General features: G+C 41.1%; 1 long non-coding RNA gene across 2 annotated transcripts; it reads right to left on the reverse strand.

Annotated features, from left to right (window-relative positions):
* Positions 1–5,085: 5,085 nt before the first annotated feature.
* On the reverse strand, positions 5,086–7,109 carry LOC133962166 (uncharacterized). Of its 2 annotated transcripts, XR_009922086.1 has the most exons (4): positions 6,610–7,109; positions 6,369–6,492; positions 6,079–6,256; positions 5,086–5,571 (listed from the first exon to the last, which is right to left on the reverse strand). It is a non-coding gene; the product is annotated as an uncharacterized LOC133962166 (long non-coding RNA). The 2 variants fall into 2 exon arrangements; XR_009922085.1 differs by having other exon boundaries at positions 6,369–7,109.
* Positions 7,110–16,051: the final 8,942 nt, after the last annotated feature.

A 16,051-nucleotide genomic window follows, 5' to 3' on the forward strand; every position in this document is an offset into this window, starting at 1 on the left:
CCTTGGTTGTATTGTATGTTTGATTGAACTATGTATAACACACATTTTCTGTAAATTATTTTATAAGAAGTGCAACAGACCCTTCAGTACATAACAAAATATTTCCATCCTCCCCTGTTTTTTCCAAAAGTGTTCTATCACTGACAGAGGTGGGTTTGAATCTTAAATGCACCTCTAACAAAATATGGATGCTTTTTATGTATGTGGGATACGCTCGGACAGATGCAACTAGATACACAAAACAATTAAAAAACAGACAAAACCATGCTTGGAATACAGCTAAGGTAATATAGGTAAAGATAACTAACCTGTCAAATGCACAACAATTTAGAACTTTGTTGATTCAACCTTGGTAAAAAATTTAACTGAAGGATTTAATTCAAAAGTACAGAACTGATCATTGGTTACATGAAACATTAAACAGATATTGAACTTTAAAGTAAGAACCAACAAATCTGAGCCAGGTCTCCGCTGAAGTACATCGGGACCAAGTTCCAAGGGTGCACTGCTGGTATCAGAGTGGTATCACCGCCTTTGAGAGGCGGTGGTCTAGTGGTAGAAACTTGGACTATGGGCAGAGAAGGTCTCTGGTTCGTCTCTGGTTCGACTCCATGGAGAGACAACAAAAGACGAACCTGGATTGATCTGTCCAAAAATCCAAGAGTCTCCCTACCCTGTCTAGTGCTCCTGAGCAAGGCACCTTACTCCCCCAACATCTGCTTCCCGGGCGCTGTACATGGTCGCTCACTGCTCTTTGTGTCCTGCACCAGATGGGTTAAAAGCAGAGGATAAATTTACCTACCATTGCATGAGTGTGTTGTGCATGTGTTTGGTATGAATAAACGAATCTTAAGAAGCTAATAGTAGAAAACAATGCCCTTTTTTTCTTTAAGCTTATTATCAAGGATTGTACAACATTTTTGGATGTATATTCTTATTAAAATTGGGATAACTAATATTGAGTTTTACCGTGATAGATTAGTTAAATCTGTATTGAGGTTATTTCCGTTTAATTATTCTTAAATGTTTTCCATGAGACATTTTCATTATTTCCGAAGCTGAATGTTCCTATATGTGCATAGTGTGATTGTCTGTAAATGGTCTGTATATTGTATTTATATCTAGTATTGATGACCACTCAACTTTCACTTTCACACACATACATACAGTGCATCTATGTGCAGCAATTTGGGGTTCACTATCTGGCCCACGGACTCCTAGGCATGCGGAATGGGGCAGAATGGGATCGAACCGTCGACCTTCGGTTCAATGGATCTGGCTATTGGAAGTGTGGAAATACTCTTGTATTGGAAATTAAGTCAGTAATGGTTTCTAGAAAACAGAAAAAAGTGATTTCTTTACTGCTGTTGTCCTAAAAAAAACACTTTAATCAATACGTTCAGAGAGAGACTGATATGCCTGTGTTCAGGACCTCTCTGATTACCTACAACCTGAATATCAAACATATTAATTGTTTACATTAAGATATTTGTCAAAGTAAAGTCCAACATTTTTACTGTATAGATTATGAGATTTTTCTAAGTAAAGCCCATTTTCACTGTGGAATCGATCATTAGAGGATACTTCGAAGTATTTTAAAAACACTTTGCTCAATAAGTTCAGAATGAGACTGATATGCCTGTGTTCAAGACCTCTCTGACTACCTACATACTGAATATCAAACATTTTTACTGTTTAGATTAAGATATTTTTCAAAGCAAAGTCCAACATTTTCACTGTGGAATAAATCATTTCAGGATACTTCAAAGTACTGTAAAACACTTAAGTCTATAAGTTCAGAGAGAGACTGATATGCCTGTGTTCAGGACCTTTCTGACTCCCTACATACATGAATATCAACGATTTTTACTGAATATATTTGGAGATTTTTCAAAGTAAAGTCCAACATTTTCACTGTGGAATAGATCATTTCAGGATACTTCAAAGTACTGTAAAAATACATTTCAACTGTTGAATATATAATTTCTGGATATATCTGGTATAGATTTGGAGATTTTAAAGTTCTATAAAAACTCTTTGCTCAATAAGTCCAGAGTGAGACAGATATGCCTGTGTTCAGGACCTCTCTGACTATCAATGTATTGAAGACCAAACATTTTTACTTTATACATTTGGAGATTTTTCAAAGTAAAATCCAACATTTCAAATGTGGAATATATCATTTCTGGGTATTTCAACGTACTATAAAAACACTTTGCTGAATGAGTTCAGAGTTAGACTGAAGTGCCTGTGTTCAAGACCTCTCTGACTACCTATATACTGAAGGTCAAACCTTACCACTGTATAGATTTGTAGATTTTTCAAAGTAACGTCCAACATTTCCACTGTGTAATGGATAATTTCTGGATATTTGAAGTGCTTAGTGTTTAGTACATAATCCAACTAGTATTGAAGGAAATGCTGGAGATAACCCTACAGCTGGGCCTTATAGCGGACACACAGCGCGTGTTAATAACAGAGTACCGACGTAGTCAGTGAGTCCAAAGAGTAGGTTTCTAATTAATTAACGAACAGTTTGAAGTTAAATTGATGGTCCAAAGCAGTTTTTTCAAGTTAAGGATGATATCTGTCTCTGCTTTCCTCTGTGTGTCTGTGTCTGATGATGGCGGGTTAAATTCACTTCTGAGGTGTCACAGCCAGGTTCAGAGGTTAGAGTGGAAGGAGCAGAGTTCATACATTTACACTTAGAAATTTAATTGAAAGACACTTGCTTTGAAACTCTGTTTTGACACCAAGTACATGACAACTGAGAGATAATTGTAAGGGGATTGACTCGTTCAGTAAAAAAGGAAAAGGAAAAAATTAAGATAATTAAGATTTAATTAAAAATTACCATACGGAGTCAATAGTGGCGCTCAATGCACTTGGCCCTGGCACTTAAAGGAATCATTGTATGCCCATTTTACCACAAGTTGATATGGTTTCCTTTGGGTCTTAATGAAATGTCTGTAACATACTTGTCAAAATACCACAAGGATCATTTAAAACAGCACCTTTTTACCCTGTCTAAAACAGCCCTTCTCAGATTGACCTGTTTTGAGGGCCCCGCCCCACCTCTCACGCAGGCGTCTCCCTGCGCTGGCTGACTATGCTGGTGTCTGCCACTTCCCCGCTGTAGCCGGGGAAGCGGCAGTGACACGGTGCTATGCAGGGACGTCTCGGATCGCACCGTGTCACTGGTGCTCCCCCCGTTGCTTTTGTCGCGTGTTAACTAGCTGCTTACCTTGAGCCGGATACAACGCAGGGAAGTCTCCGATGCTCCCAGTGAGCTGCCCTCGCGTAGATTTAGATCTAAGTTGCTGCAAGCTAGCGTTAGCTTATGCTGCTACCCCTCAGGTATCGAAGTGGCCACATAAACATGCCGATCGTCGAGGCGGAGACCCCCGGGACACTAAACGCTTTTCGCAGGATCCGAGCTTCACCCTAATGCAGTGTCGGCAGTGTCAGCCCGGGCTCCGTCGACGGCATCTCCCCGGAGCCGGTGAGATGATGGTGGGTGACGTCAATGTGGGTCGTAATCCCATTCGCACCAACTAGCGTATCGTTTCTGACATAGAGGAACCACAACAAATCGCGGGACGGTGGGCATGTCAGATGGAAAGATAGCCTTTCCAGACTGACAAGGAGTCGTTAGCTGCAAATTGTTGTTCCAGCTTCTTCAAGTAATCTCGTTTGTCCTCTTTAATCTCCTTGTCAATAGAGTATTTAGCCAACCTGAACCTATCTTAAGGGCCACCTCCTTCTCCAAACATGGCTGTTAAACAAGGGCTTGTCGTCCTTATAACTCATCCTGGTGCGTTTTGGAATACATCCGTCCTCACAGAAGCCGATGTATGACGCCACATCCTCTGTATATACTCATTCGCTCCGAGACTCCAAGTGCGCAAAGTGGAGCAGCATGTGCGACATGCAGCTTCTGCGGGTGTTGTTACATGAGCGGATCAGCGCAGCCGTTGAAGACTTTGTGCTGCAGGTGGAGAAAGGAGGAGAAACGGCTCAAGTCCCGGCGCTGAGAGCGATGGTAACCGAGCGGCTAGTGGCGGCGGATGAGGAGATGGTCTCATTGTTTGAGGAAACCGTGGCGGTGTATAAAGACAAAATGGAGCGTTCAGAGCGTGAGGGGAGGCTCCTCGATGCCGCGATGAAGCCCGAACTCCGGCTGCACAGAGTTGGTAAGTCCATGGAGGAACCGCTCACAGGCTAACGCTAGCTAGCATCGGCTAACACGAGTTGATCAAACTAACACTCCTAAAAGGGAATGACACGTTTAAAATAGGGATGGGCGTTCGATTAAATAGTCTTCATCGATTGTCGGGAGAATTAATGACGAATTTTCGATTAATCATTAATATATTCAAGTTCAAAAATTCACTATTTATAGGCTAAATTAAAATGCAGTGAAAAAACAAAGCGTGTTTCCTCATTGAGATCTTTATTACAAGATGAACAAAATATGCGCTACCGTAATCTTAAAGGGGACATATAATGCCCATTTCACCACAGTTGATATGGTTCCTTGGGGTCGTAATGAAATATCTGTAACATTTTTTGGTAAAAATACCAGAAGGATAATTTAAAACAGCACCTTTTTACTCTGTCTTAAACAGCCCTCCTCAGATCAACCCGTTTTGAGGGCCCCGCCCCCCTCTTACCCATCCCCCTTTCACCCCTCTCATCCCTCCCCCTTCTCACCCCTCCCCTCTCTCATGGAGGTGTAGGACATAACGCTTTTACCTCCATTAATTAGCCTGTGTGTTTGAATGTGTTCTCACTACAGAATGCATTCAACATCTATAGGGCAGATTATGGGCCTTTATGTCTAAGAGGAATAGAGCAGTAAGTTTTGTTTTATTTTATGCATGAGATATCAGTCATTTCTGCAATACAAATATGACTGAGGAATAAAATACATAAATTACTCTACTTACATAATATAATAAAATACTTAAACTGCTCAACTTACACAAGTCAATTGTTGACATGTTACATATCAAACATTAAAAGTACACAACTGTTTCTATAAACTTTTATGTGTCAGAAAGATTGCCACAGAGCCTATTAATCATAGTTATTAAATGTACTGGCTGGGACAGAGGTAATAAATACAAAAAATACCAAGTATAATAAAAACATTGATTACAAAAATACAATTTGTGCCATCAGTAGCCATACTGTAAACAAAGAAACACGTTATATTTGTGTATCACCTTTTATTCTCTAAATACAATGTGAACTTTGCTCAGCCGTTACAGGTATTTGGCGTACAGAAGCTTTGTGAGCTGGTGTTGAGGCCATCCTGGCCCGAGAATCAGGGTGGTCCTGCCCTCCTGATACGCAGAGTGTTCCCTGATGCTCAGGGAAGTTATACAGGGATCAGACCTGACCTTGATTGAAACTCGACACATAGCTGGCTATAACTTCCTGCTTGTCAGGTTTATCATACTTAGCAGAGAGATCCTCAGGTTTTGAGATCTTCAGCACCTATTCAAATATGGGGCCGGGTCCTGAAAACCTCGTGAAAGATGAGGTCCAACAGGTTATCCACGTAATCTGTAATACAAATTGGGGGGAAAAGTTGGACATTTTGCACTTTTTTTGTATTTATTATTTTCTTTTTATAATTATATTATTCTATATATCGTGCAGAACGACAAATAAATGGTCTTTAAATGGTGAAGACCAATGGTGAAGACCATTTTAAGACAGCAGTTAATTGATATGTTATTTATGTTTCACATACTGTTTGTACATTGTTTGGATTTTAAATAGAGCCTGTGAGAATCATGGAAGATTCTATCTGCTTTCACCGGCTTTGCTTTGCACTCGCCCTTCTTATATATTACATCTGTCCCCGGCCGACACACAGGACAAACCTCAAACAGCTCCAGGAGGCAGTTTTCATAGACAATATATGTGGGTTACTTATGAACAGGGTTGGAAGATTCCATTCTATTAGAAAGACAAAGATTTCACCCAAAGGCTGCAACAGCTAAAAAAGTGTAGGATGGTAATCCATCTGATTATTGAAATGTTTAGATTAAATATTGAGTCACTCACGTCACATCTGCTGACTCAGTCAAGACTGTGATCGAGTCATCAGGATCATAGGTAGCATCCTGTGGCTCTCCGAAGTCCATACTTGAACAAATTGGGTTGTCCTCTCCCTCCTCCAAGCGAGGTCTCTTACAGCTGAGGTCCCAACACCGACATCAGTGCAGCACAGTTTTCTGTGTGCCTATGATAAAACAGACACAGTATCCATGGAGTCACAACAAATGAGATGCTGTTACAACTTTAACACGGAGACACAATCAATGACATGACGAAGTAACTGAGGGTAAACAAACCTGTACTTTTGTAGTGAGGTCGCAGTGTTTTCATAGAAAGCTGCGTTCCATGTGTGCGCATCTTTGGTGGGTCCGTCTGGCATGCTACGTGATGTAGCCTAGCACCGTGAACAGATGTGCTTGCCTGAACACCAAAAGCAGCAATGTTATTCATGTTTGTACTACTGTCATGCATACAAAGATACAAGGACACATTTTCCCTAACTAGGGCTGGTAATGAATAATCGTTCTAGTCCCGCACATTATGACAACAACATCCTCCGGTATCTTGAACGAGCGGCTGTAGCAGCAGCTGTAGCTTGAAGTTAGGTTTGTGAGTGTTGTGCTCTCCACGCTCTTTCCCCCCCTCCGCTCGAGTGTCCACCCGTTAGTACTGTGCCGCTGATTTTTTCCCACGGCAGCACTGGGCTGGAAGTTCGCTACGGCAGACGCTCGTAGCGGCTGCTACAAGCATCCGTAGCTAACTTCAAGCTCCAGCAGCTACAACCGGAGCTCTTGGCAGCTGCTACAAGCATCCGTAGCTAACTTCAAGCTCCAGCAGCTACAACCGGAGCTCATAGCAGCTGCTACAAGCATCCGTAGTTAACTTCAAGCTCCAGCAGCTACAACCGGAGCTCATAGCAGCTGCTACAAGCATCCGTAGTTAACTTCAAGCTACAGCAGCTACAACCGGAGCTCGTAGCAGCTGCTACAAACATCCGTAGCTAACTTCAAGCTACAGCAGCTACTACCGACGCTCATAGCAGCTACTACTGGGCTCGTAGTAGCTGCTACGGCCCCTCGAGCGGAGGGGGGGGGGGGGGGGGGGGGGGGGAGCGTGGCGAGCACAACACTCAAGAACCTGCCGTGCGATCACTGTTCACCGTAGACTCTCGCCAGCTGTCCTCGACTAATGAAAACTCCTGTAAAGTCTCTCCCTATCCCCCACCACTACATACTAGCCCCCCACCCCCTCACACACACAACACAACCTGCTAACAGCACTAGCCTCCACACAAAATGTCTTTGCTGATAATATAAGATTTTCAAACGAGTTATAACTACCTTCAGGTCTAGGGTTGATCGATAGGTCCGATTTACAGATTGCTGGTCATTTAAGTGTTGTGCATGAATGTGTTCAACAAAAAAAATCGTGTATAGGCCATCACGTAAAATACCAGGAGCAAGGGGTGTGTGTGTGTGTCTCATAAACTCTGGAGAGAATCAAACAAACACAAATTAAAGTTCAGTTCTGTTCAGGTTCTCATGACTTGTACTGAGTGTTGGATTGCACTTGTGTCTAAATGTGTTACCACACTCTCAGCAACTAAACGGGTTATCTCCTGTATGAATCCGCATGTGATCAGATAGATTGCCCTTTTGTCTAAATGTTTTACCACACAGAGCAACGAAATGCTTACTCTCCTGTATGAATTAGGGATGGGCGTTTGATTAAACAGTATTCATCGATTGTCGGGAGAATTAATGAAGAATTTCATTAATTCATATTTTCAAGTCCAAAAATTCACTATTTATAGGCTATATTAAAATGAAGTGAAAAAACTAAGCGTGTTTACTTAATGAGATCTTTATTACAAAATGAACAAAATACGCGCTGCCGTAATCTTAAGCAGCGGAGTGGCGGAGCCGACAGCTAGAAGGTTTTGCCAGATCTGGTTTTGCCAGATGTAATTCAAAACTATCAAACAAGGCACCGAGTCGAGAAAGCTTCATAAAAATAACCAGTAACTTACACACAACCTCAGCACCAGCCTACGGGTTTTTGTTGAGAAAGATGGGCATGTTAACATGCTCTGGGGTCAGACGCGACGCAGCCTGGTGACCGTCAGTCCAGCCGCCGAAAAAACTCGCTCTGAGGGGACTGACGTCCCTGTGATACACAGGTAGCTCCGTGCTAACTTGGCTAGCCGGGCCGTGGCTCCGGTGTTTGGGCTCCCCTCGTCCGTGTCAGACAACGCAGGCTCCTTGTCTCCCCCAGTCTCTGGGATGGCTTCGCAGTATTGGCAGTGAACCAAGTCATTTTTAAACTCAAAATGGTCCCACTCTACACTTCGCCGTGACCTCTTAATGTTTACTTTGGAAATGGAAATACACTTTATCTCGGAGCCAGTCGCATGTAACTGAGTAGGCCTGTGGCGTTTTTTTCAAAAACTGCCCCCGTGGTCAAATGTGTAATTAGCGAATTTCTTGATGAAAAAATAATTTCCTTGACGAAATTCTTAATGATCAATTAATCGATCCTCGATTAATTATGCCCAACCCTAGTTTAAAACAATGTCTGTTTGATACAAGGATTAGGAGCTTTGACCCTTCACTGCAGCCAGGGGTCACATGCCCTTGATAATCATCTGCAAGATGCTGTTAGAAAGCTCAGCACACATCTGGGGTGCTCCTAATGTGTAAAAAGTCCTTCCTGCTTCGTCTCATCCTGAGAAGAGACACATATTTTGTGAATATTTATGATATTAGCACATTTTTAAATTAGTATAAATTTCTACATCACTATACTGTTTATATTAATAACAATATACCCTTTTTGTGAGATGCTTGATTTCAAACGATTGGTGTGACACATGGATGACTAAAATCCCTGTTTGTCATAGCAACACTTTTTCTGAACTGGAGAATCTGGGTTTCATTTAAGTACTAAAACTTGTTTACAAAGTAGATTGAATCAGTCACTGGAGTTGTGCAGTTAAGGAGATCCCTGCTATTCCAGTCTATTCCTATTCCATTCCACGTGTTGATAATCGTAATATATTACACTTGTTCCTTGACAAAAAGTAAAACTTGCGGTTCTGTCCCGCTCCACCTGTCATCTTGAGAAATCTCCCCATGATGCTTCAGCTTCAAGTACTCGTGCATCACGGTCGTGCTGCTGTGATCATTTTGGCTTTGCAGAGTTTACAGAGAAACATGTTGTTTGGTCTCTGTCTTAAAAAACTCCCAAACTACTGATCTGAACTAGTCCTGTTCATGTGTGAACCACAAACCCTGGAGAAACTCTGGAGACAATTATCTTGTTTCAACCCACAGGTCGTGTCTGCAAATAGCTTAACCAACTAACTAACATCCACTCTGCTCTGCTCGTGCTGAAATTGTTTATTTGGCCTCAAAATATAAAACTTTTATCCTGGAAACACTTGGTTTAATCCAGCTAACTTAACGAGCTGCCTCGTAAGACCAGCTATGAACCATCTCCACATCTCTGCTTCCTGAATGTGATCACTCAAAAATAATAGAAGTCGACATCGAACATAACACAGGTTTTTTAAAACACAAAGAAGAGGTTCCCCCTGAGCAGCAGCAGTGGAGCCCCCTTGGGGACCAGGAGGACCCAGAGCCCCCCCACATTAAAGAGGAACAGGAGGAACCGTGGACCAATCAGGAGGGGAAGCAGCTTCAAGAGCTTGAGCAAGCTGATATCATGTTCACATTGACTGCTGTCACTGTGAAGAGTGATGAATATGAAGAGAAACCGGAGTTGTCACAGCTTCATCAGATTCAGACGGAGGAGAACAGAGCGGACAGTGGAGGACAAGAACCAGCCAGGATCTCAGGTCCTGATGAACATTTACAACAAGGTACTGAGGACAAGACTGTAGACAGTGAAGATGATTGGATGCAGACCAGGGAACCTCAGTCTGGTTTAAATACAAAAAATTACAAACAGCCTCTAAGTGATTTGAAATGTAAAACTGGTAAGAAAGCATTTAGTTGCTCCGAGTGTGGTCAAACATTTAGACATAAGAGCCATCTAACTGAACATATGAGGATTCATACAGAAGAGAAATCATTTAGTTGCTCTGAGTGTGGTAAAACATTTAGACAAAAGGGCAATCTATCTGATCACATGAGGATTCATACAGGAGAGAAACCATTTGCTTGCTCTGAGTGTGATAAACCATTTAGCCGAAAGTGCAGTCTAACTGAACATATGATGATTCATACTAGGGATGGCCATAATTAATCGACGATCGATTAATTGATCATTAAGAATTATGTCGATGAAATTAGTTTTTCATCGAGAAATTCGCTAATTACACATTTGACCATGGGGGGCAGTGTTTGAAAAGAACGCCACAGGCCTATTCAGTTACCTGCGACTGGCTGCGAGTTACCGTGTATTTCCATTTCCAAAGTAAACATTAAGAGGTCATGGCGAAGTGTAGAGTGGGACCATTTTGAGTTTAAAAAACGACTTGGTTCACTGCCAATACTGCGAAGCCATCCCAGAGACTGGGGGAGACAAGGAGCCTGCGTTGTCTGACACGGACGAGGGGAGCCCAAACACCGGAGCCACGGCCCGGCTAGCCAAGTTAGCACGGAGCTACCTGTGTATCACAGGGACGTCAGTCCCCTCAGAGCGAGTTTTTTCGGCGGCTGGACTGACGGTCACCAGGCTGCGTCGCGTCTGACCCCAGAGCATGTTAACATGCCCATCTTTCTCAACAAAAACCCGTAGGCTGGTGCTGAGGTTGTGTGTGAGTTACTGGTTATTTTTATGAAGCTTTCTCGACTCGGTGCCTTGTTTGATAGTTTTGAATTACATCTGGCAAAACCAGATCTGGCAAAACCTTCTAGCTGTCGGCTCCGCTGCTCCGCTGCTTAAGATTACGGCAGCGCGTATTTTGTTCATTTTGTAATAAAGATCTCATTAAGTAAACACGCTTAGTTTTTTCACTTCATTTTAATATAGCCTATAAATAGTGAATTTTTGGACTTGAAAATATGAATGATTAATCGAAAATTCTTCATTAATTCTCCCGACAATCGATGAATACTGTTTAATCGAACGCCCATCCCTAATTCATACAGGAGAGTAAGCATTTCGTTGCTCTGTGTGGTAAAACATTTAGACAAAAGGGCAATCTATCTGATCACATGCGGATTCATACAGGAGATAACCCGTTTAGTTGCTGAGAGTGTGGTAACACATTTAGACACAAGTGCAATCCAACACTCAGTACAAGTCATGAGAACCTGAACAGAACTGAACTTTAATTTGTGTTTGTTTGATTCTCTCCAGAGTTTATGAGACACACACACACACCCCTTGCTCCTGGTATTTTACGTGATGGCCTATACACGATTTTTTTTGTTGAACACATTCATGCACAACACTTAAATGACCAGCAATCTGTAAATCGGACCTATCGATCAACCCTAGACCTGAAGGTAGTTATAACTCGTTTGAAAATCTTATATTATCAGCCTCATAAATCCAAGTCTGAAATCACATAAACCAATTCATCTAGATATCATATCATCCGCCTGCCCCTTACTCTGAAGTTTTATCTGAATTCTCTGAATTTCTATCTGAGCTAGTTCTTATCACAGAGTCATTATTATCTGTGATTTCCAGTGGTGGGAGGTAACGAAGTACAAATACTTCTTTCCTGTACTTAAGTAGATTTTTCACATATCTGTACTTTACTTGAGTATTTATTTTCCTGACGACTTTTTACTTTTACTCGCTACATTTGAACACAGATATCAGTACTTTCTACTTCTTACATTCTCAAAACTGTCTCGATACTTGAGCAGCAGAGGTTGGCGCAACGTGCGCCTGTACGCGCGGCGCACCTCTCTCTCTCTCTCGCTCACTCGCGTGCCCGCTGCCTCGGGACATGTGCAGGTCCGGCGGCGTGAGGGGGGGTGCAAGACCCCCCTCCGCAGGTTCACCATCAGAAACACTGTTACGAGTTTGACTTCCTCTAGAGTCCAGTTTGATCGTCTTCTCGGCGCTCCGCCAGGGCCGTGACCGACTCTGGCGGGGCCGATCCGAGGACCTCACTAAACCCTCCAATGGGGAGTAGCGATGTGTACAAACACCAGCACATTCCCCATCCATTTATTCCCTTTATAATGATCCAGGTTCTCCTGCAGGAGCTCGGTTCAGTTCAGTTTTTATTATTCGGTCTGAAATTTGGCAGCAAAATGAGACTGTGTCCAGTGAGTTTTTCTTCTCTGTACTAGCAAAGTGCAGCTGTTAACAAAAGAGAAACTACATTTTTGGTAGTTTTGTGCCTGTATAGACTATAAAAAGCACTTTAGATTTTTAATTTTGGTACTTGTACTTTTACTTTTGATACTTAAGTAAATTTCAACACCAGATGCTTTTAATACTTAAGTACATTTAATATGAGCTAATTTAAGACTTTTACTCAAGTCATTTTCTGACGGGTGACTTTTACTTTTACCGAAGTCACTTTCAAGTAAGATATCTGTACTTTTACTCAAGTATGGTTTTCAAGTACTTTATACACCACTGGTGATTTCAACATTCATGTAGATTAACTCAGTTCAGCATTCAATTCATTCATTCAATTCATTCCTTCAAGCTAAGTTTTAGCTGATTATTGACCTATATCAAATCTTCATTTCCAAATTCCTAGAAAAAGCTGTTTCTAACCAGCTGTGTGATAACCTGAACAGTAATGGTTTGTTGAAAGACTTTTAGTCAGGATTTAGAATCACCACAGCACAGAAGCAGCACTGTTAAAAGTGACTATTGACCTTTAATAGCATCAGATAATGGACTTGTCTCTATGCTTGTCCTGTTGGATGTTAGTGCAGCATTTGACATCGTAGATCCTAACATTCTGTTAAATAGACTTGAACAACTTGTAGGGATTAAAGGAACGTCATTAGGCTGGTTTAAATCATATTTATCAGATCGATTTCAATTTGTTAATGTTAAAGATGGCTCCTCAATGCACAGACAAGTTAGTCATGGAGTTCCACAAGGTTCTGTCCTTGGACCAATACTCTTTACCTTATATATGCTCCCTTTAGGCAACATCATCTGAAAGCATCACTTACACTTCTAGTGTTATGCAGTAGACACCCAGCTCAACTTATCTATGAAGCCTCATGAATGTAATCACTTAGTTCAACTTCAGGAATGTCTCAAGAGCATCAAGGCTGAATGACCCAGAACATCTTACTTCTAAATTCAGACTGAGGTCATTGTAGGTGGCCCTAAACATCTCAGAGAAACACTGTCTGACCAGATAGTCACCTCGGTATGAGTTTGGCCCCTAGCTCCACTGTGAGGAACCAGTTTGCTCAGATCATTTTACTGAAGTCTGTAGGACAGATTTCTTGCCCCTGCACAATATTATGAACATTGGGAACATCCTGTCTCAAAGGATGCTGAAAAACTCATATTTGTTCCCTCTAGACTGGATTACTGTAAATTTGCATTATCAGGATGCCACAGATAGTGAAAATCCTCCAGTTGGTCCAAAATGCTGCAGCACGAGTGTTCCAGAAGGAGAAATCATATCACTCCTGTCTTAGCTTCTCTGCATTGGCTCCCTGTAAAACTCAGAATATAATTCAAGATCCTTCTCCTCACATATAAAGCCCTTAACAATCAAGCCCCTTCATATATCAAATGGGTTATAACACCATTATCCAAATAGATTACTATACTCCCAAAGCACAGGTTCTCTTGTGGTTCTAGAGTCTGTAAGAGTAGAACAGGAGGTAAAACCTTCAGCTACCAGGCTCCTCTCCTGTGGAACCAGCTCCTACTCTGGTTTCTGGAGTATGTAAGAGTACAAGTAGAACATTTCTGCGCACATGTTAGGAAACCAGGCCCATTTATTTTTATGAATTACTGCAGATTAATGACTTGAAAGAGGCGGCTTTGTTTTGAAATTTCTCTTTACAAGGGAAAACTTCCACATTGCACAAGCATTTCTTGTGACTAAGACTCTGCCAAGCTCATAGATGTCGTCAGTGAAGTGTAATTATTTCATGCTCCGTCTCATTGGCTAACCTGCATCTTTACACCAGAGATGACATAATGATAACATAATTATGTCACCAGAAAGCTGTCGTACAATATCGCCTAATAAACGTAAGGTCCTGACCCCTGTGAATCACAGGTGACTTACTGGGTTTCATAAATTACTGTTTAATCAAAGTAAGCAACATTTTTTTGGTGTTATTAAGTTATAATTTAACAATAATGTTTCAGCATAATGTAAATCAAGGGATATGAGAGAAAATAATACTTCTGCACTTCCACTAGGAAGACCTGGCAGGAGACTTTGAACAATCACAGGGCAGATCAGTGAACATGAACATCCCGAGTATGAGACTCTACGATCAGCTCATTATTTAATTACTATTACTTACTGTGGTTGAGAGAGAGCACAAGCTAAAGAATTCCCCTCACATCCTGTCACAAGTTTTCTCACCACACGAGCACACAACTTTACCTGCACCTTCATTCTCTGAGACAAAAAACCAGCAGTGAGTCACACTCCTGTTACTGTAGAAACCTACTGTTACATTTGACAACAATAAAAAACAAAAACAACTCCTGATTGATCCATTTTATTCTCCAGGTTTTTTTTTACAGGAGAAGGAAGAAAGTGGGACATGATTTGATTAAGATATAAAATAAAAATGTCCTCAGAGGGGTACCAGAAGGACTCAAACAATGATTGTACACACATACCTCACAACTCAATCCAATACAATAGTGCATCTACAGTACATTTCACTCAATAAAAACAAAGCACTGTTCAATATTGCATCCAAACCGTTCAGCATATACACTATATATAGAGAGTATAAAATATAAACTCAAAATACATTTCAGAATATAAACAAAACAAATATATTTATATCTGATTCTGCATATAAAAGTAGTTAACATCATATGTTATAACTACATTGAGTGTATCATCCAACATTATAAGTATAAATATATTTCTATATATAAAATCTTATAAATGCTTATAATAGAAAATAGTTATTATAATTAATAAAGAATCTATTATCCAAGATTGTTTGGTCCTTTAAGTGCACACGCTGGCACAGCAAAGAGTCCATTCAGCTTCCACAGCATGAAGAACTTTTCACCTCTTCACCAAAACATCACAGCGATCTGCTGAGCAATTATCATTACAGGCCACATTTGCATGCACCAATATTCCAATATCAACCTGTACAGCACTTTCTGATTACCTTAACCCCTATGAGGTCACTCTATTAAAAAAGCTGAGCATACACATGCAACTTTAGAAATGATGTTAAATTCACACTAAACGAGTAGATTGTCTGAGATGGAAAGTCACAGCTCACAACACTTCCTGACTGCTCAGACTCTACGTTGCATCTCCGTTTTCACAAGTATCTTGGAAGACAAAGATTTGGCCATCTTTGCAGAAAGCAAACAGACTGCATTTGAGGCAACTATATTGTAAATTGATCATGATCTACAATAATGACTGTACTGTCAGAACCCCTTAATCTCCTTTTTCCTTGCTTCTGTTCAATTGCTTTAGACAATTTCCTACTATTCTGTTTTCCCATTTCATGCGACTCAGTGAGGGTAAATGTGCTGATTATGGAGAAACCAACGTGAGTGCAAGAGCAATTTTTCGGACATGTCAGAAATTCTTCTGACTGCCCGAAAAATGGTCAGGAGCATCTGATCGCTTGTCAAACCCCGCACCCTTGTAAACAACACAACAAATTCTCAAGACAAAGCTGAAAATTGCTCAGATTCAAAAATATGTCACGAAACTCCGAAATCTGGTAAAAATTTTGCTCAAAACGCACAATATATGCCAGGCATGAGTCATGATCAAGACATGTGGAGTATTCTGACTTGAGTCACATTATATAGACATATTGAAGTATCAATCGCTACATGAACA

Source organism: Platichthys flesus, chromosome 10 (genome assembly GCF_949316205.1).
Source record: "Platichthys flesus chromosome 10, fPlaFle2.1, whole genome shotgun sequence".
NCBI lineage: Eukaryota > Metazoa > Chordata > Actinopteri > Pleuronectiformes > Pleuronectidae > Platichthys > Platichthys flesus.